This window comes from Lynx canadensis, chromosome A2 (assembly GCF_007474595.2).
Source record: "Lynx canadensis isolate LIC74 chromosome A2, mLynCan4.pri.v2, whole genome shotgun sequence".
NCBI classification, from domain to species: domain Eukaryota; kingdom Metazoa; phylum Chordata; class Mammalia; order Carnivora; family Felidae; genus Lynx; species Lynx canadensis.
This window is the reverse complement of record NC_044304.2, coordinates 67,040,731-67,045,843: the sequence shown is the minus strand read 5'-3', so window position 1 is coordinate 67,045,843 and position 5,113 is coordinate 67,040,731. Positions and strand designations below refer to the sequence as shown.

Sequence of the window (5,113 nt, the reverse complement as noted above, 5' to 3'; positions counted from 1 at the left end):
AATTAAACTCATGAAAATATAGTCAATTAATTTATGACAAAGGGGACACAATTACAGAGTGGAGAAAGTATAGTCTTTTCAATAAATGATGCTGTAAAATTGGACAGCCACATGCAAAAGAATGAAACCGGACCACTATCTTACACCATGCACAAAATTACATTCAAAATTAACTCAAAAGTGGGATGCCTGGGTAGCTCAGTCGGTTAAGCAACCAACTTTGGCTCAGGTCATGATCTCATGGTTGGTGGGTTCGAGCCCCACATCGGGCTCTGTATTGACAGCTCAGAGTCTGGCACTTGCTTCAGATTCTGTGTCTCCCTCTCGCTCTGCCCCTACCCCAACTCATGTTCTGCTTCTCTCTGTCTCAAAAATAAATAAACATAAAAAAATAAAAATAAAATTAACCCAAAAGTACACAAAAATCAACTCAAAAAGGATTGAATACTCGAATGCAAGTCCTGGAACCATTAAATACTAGAGGTAAACATAGATGGTAACCTCCTTAACATCCATCTTGGCAATGACTTTTTGACACTAACACCAAAAGGAAAAGCAAAAAAGCACAAACACACAAGTGGAACCACATGAAACCAAAAAGCTTCTGAACAAGGAAACTATTAAAATGAAAAAGCAATCTATGGAATGGGAGAAGATATTTGCAAATCATATCTCCTCTAAGGAACTATATTCAAAATATGTAAAAAACTCCTACAACTCATAGCAAATATACAAACAATCTGATTCATAAAAGAGTAGAAGACCTGAATAAATATTTTTCCAAAGATATACAGATGGCCAACAGGTACATAAAAAGATGCTCAACATTACTAATCATCATGGAAATGCAAATCAAAACCATAGTGATAAATGATCTCACACCAGTCAGAATGCCTATTTTCAAAAAGACTGAAGATAAAAAGTGTTGACAAGGATGTGGAGAAAGAGAGACCTTGTGTTTGTTGGTAAGGATGTAAATTTATGTAGAAAACAACAGGGAGATTCCTCAAAAACTGAAAAAAGAACTACCATATGATCTAGGAATTTCATTTCTGGGCATGTTCATTGCAGCATTATTTACAATAGCCAAGATATGGAAACAACCTAGATGTCCACTGATAGATGAATGGATAAAAAACTGATTATATATATTATGTATACACATACATACATAGACACACAGTGGAATACTACTCAGCTGTCAAAATGAATGAAATCTTACCATTTGCAATAACATGGATGGAATTTGAGGGCTTTATGCTAAGGGAAATAAGTCAGGCAGCGTCAGACCAATACAAATATCATGTGATCTCTCTTACATGTGGAATATATGTATACATGTATATATTCACCATTTGCCGGATGAATCTGGCATATATACATGTATATATTCATCATTTGCTGGATGAATCTTTTGATTTGGATTAAATTAGATTTGCAAATCTGCTAGGAAACGTATACTTCCTGAAAATGTTGAACAAATGTCTGTCAATATATATATATATATATATATATATATATATATATATATACATACTTCGTCCTTGTTCGTCCTGTATATATATATATATATATATATATATATATATATATATACAGTCAAGCTCATGATACAGACAACAGATTGGTGTTTGCCACAGGGTGAGATGAGAGGTAGGAGAGATGTGTGATTTTTTTTTACCTTAAATAAATTCATTTTAAAAACACTCTATTTCTCATCCTTTACTAGAAATCTGATAGACTGTAGCAAAGTCTAGACATCCAGCGATTCCCAAGCAACCAATGAGTGAATGCGGAGAATAACTTCGAGTGTGGTCATGGAAGTCTCCAGCAGGGAGATGGAGCCACAGCCCAGGACTGTGAGGCAGCCTTACAGAGCTTTGGATTGCGAGGAGGAGGGTCACCATGGTGGCTGAGGTGGTGGCCAAGGCAGAAGATGGTCAATGAAAGGTGCCTTGAAAAGTCCCCTCAGAGCAGTGCAGAGGCAATAAAGAAACAAGTGAAAGAGAAAAGAAAGAAAAACTAGTCAGACATTGACCAATGTACGTCTGTCCTACCTGTGTTCTACCAAAGTATCACCAACGCTTACTTCTAAGCTGCTGAAAAATTACAAGGACAACAACACAGTGTTTACTGTAGTCTTGGAAAATGAAAAATCCAAAGTGGGAGAAGCACAGGACATCCTTTCATGGATGAGAAAATAATATTACTACCTCACATGTCAGCTATGGGTTTTGAAAGAAAAAGTGACTTCCCAGAAAACAGAATAAACTGCTCAGACCCAAGGGCACAGTGAATCCCCCTGAAGAAAATTCCAACAGTGATGGCAAAGCCAAGGATTTACTCACCAAGAATTTATAAGTTCTTCTTCAGGAATTTGGACTTCTGGGACAAGGAGAATTATTCCAAATAGAAAACCAAATATCTTCTATTCCTCAAGACAGACTTGGATTGTATTTTGCATCTTCTAGCCCAGGAGAAGGTGGGTCTACAGATAATGTCTTCCTTAGAACTGTACCTGCCCACCTCAGTTTAAAGAAAGGTCTTATCAATCTATGTAAATATGTTACATTGGGTGACTTGGACACCCATCATTTGCCGGATGAATCTTTTGATTTGGATTAAATTAGATTTGCAAATCGGCTAGGAAACGTATACTTCCTGAAAACGTTGAACAAATGTCTATCAATGGAACAAGGATGAAATTAATCACCAAAGCTAATCCTCACAGGAAGGATTACTAAACCAGGTCATTTTAGAGTCTACCTCTGAACAAACTAAAACTAAGCATAGCGATGCAAAAGGAAGGAAAAAGAGGGGCGCCTGGGTGGCACAGGCAGTTAAGCGTCCGACTTCAGCCAGGTCACGATCTCGCGGTCCGTGAGTTCGAGCCCCGCGTCGGGCTCTGGGCTGATGGCTCAGAGCCTGGAGCCTGCTTCCGATTCTGTGTCTCCCTCTCTCTCTCTGCCCCTCCCCCGTTCATGCTCTGTCTCTCTCTGTCCCAAAAATAAATAAACGTTGAAAAAAAAAAATTAAAAAAAAAAAGGAAGGAAAAAGAATAAAGAAAACTAAAAGGGAAAATTGAAGTTTATATCAAGGCACGAAGGGAACAAAAGTGAAAATTAAACACAACAAAAACAAACAAAACACTATCCCCCACCCCCACCAAAAAAAAAAAAAGTTGGATGGATGTCAGTTCAAGTAACGTTAACAATTTCCATTTGACAGTGGATGTTCATCGCACACTTCTCAGGCAAAATAAAGGAGCAAATTTTCTAAACTAGGAGAAAGCAACAATGAGTCTGAAAATGAGTGTCTGTGAATGAGTTTGATGATTTCTACTTTCCCTAAAAACACTGGCAAGTACATTCAAAATCTCACCAACCAATCACTTAGGAGCCCAATGACCAATCACCAAGCTTCAATCCAAATGAGTATGAAAATGTATCCATTAAGAAGATTAAGCATGGATAGAGCATGGAAAAGCTCAGTGGATCCCTGAGCAGTGGCATTTATCAGAATCTCTCTACAGGACCCTACAGGATCCTGCAGGGGACCTGTAAGCCTTGTAAAATATCTTTTACAAAGACTTGGACTTCTCGGTGCTGTCAGGGCCGAAAAAGTAAAAATAAATCAGAAACACATGCACACAGATTAAAAAGAAATTTAATTAGGAGAAATTCAAATGCTAACTGGTAAATCAGTATATTTGATAATATGTGTCCATAATGTCCCTCCACAGCATCCCAGTAAATCCCTAGAAACTTCTTAATGAAATAACTGCACCATTCTATCTCAAAAGCATCAGAAATTATGGAGGTATATCCTATTCAAGACATACACTAGTTGCTTTGCTTGGAAAATTCCAGTATCTGCAGGCAATGACTGAATTTTAGCAAATCACTTTAGATACTTCAGTTCCTTCACTTCATGGAATGTGGCATTTATACTCTCTGTGCCTCACAACTATTGAGATGTTGTTCTGTTGTCCAGGACATGGTCTCATCTCAGTGTCCCAGACACCTTTTTAGGGAAACTAGGGAGATCTGCCTTTCTGAAAACAAAAGAAAAACAAACTAACAAACAAAAAGAGATGGAATGTTCCAAACCAAAAAACCCCTACCACCACACCACTGGACATTCAACTGTTACCTCAGTTTTTGCCTAAAGGTTATCTCCAGTGTCCTCTTATCCCCTCCACTGAATATCAGAAAATGTTTTTCCTCCTAAAAAGGAATAAAGAAAGTCCAGCAGTGTCTTAGCCTAAGAATAGATCCACAGGCAGTGTGAATTATAAGGAAGATATACTAGCATCGAAATAGCGAAGAGGGGACTCTTTCATAGATTTGTGTTTCTTGAATTCTATTTTCAAGAGGAAAAGTGACTCTAAACAGAATTCTAAAAAAAGTACAATGGAGCTATTTGTTGAATGCCATTGAAATTCATCCCACCTAACCCCCATTTCTCCAAAGAGAGATTCTGTAAGAGAGCACAGGTGGGTCACACTATTGCCAAACAATAGTCTCTTGACTGAATTCTATAGATCATGAACATTAGTTCATAGCTATACCTGAAATATGATGTTTTATTTTAAACCTTTTACAGATTTAGGCTATTTTTCTTTTGAATAATAAATGTCTTAAGCACTGTAGTAGTTTAAATTTCTTTCATCGCCCCAAATCCTCCATTTTAATTGAAATGTGTCTTACACAACTGTTTTGGGAAGCGATAATGATTATTAAAATGAAGATATTTTAATTATAAAGCTCTTGGAATTCTTTTTTTTTTCCCCTTAAGGGGCGAGGGGGGGGGCGGGATAAAGTGAATGATTGTTGCAGATAGAGAATCTTTTGAAACTATGGACTGTAATATAAGGGCAAAATAGTAATAGTTGATTTTCTTTGTGTCATATACCCTAAGTTGTCTGTGTATCTCTCATACCACTGTGCATAAGATTATCTGGGCCACCATAACAAAATACCATAGCCTGGGTGGCGTAAACACAGAAACTTATTTCCCATAGTTCTGGAGGCTGGGAGTCCAAGATCAGGGTTCTCCTGCTTCAGCTTCTGGTAAGAGTCCTCTTATAGGCTTGCAGACGCCCATCTCCCAG

General features: G+C 37.6%; 1 pseudogene; it reads left to right on the top strand.

Moving 5' to 3' along the window:
* The first annotated feature begins 1,936 nt into the window (after positions 1 to 1,936).
* Positions 1,937 to 2,625, top strand: LOC115501416 (annotated as a pseudogene).
* Positions 2,626 to 5,113: the final 2,488 nt, after the last annotated feature.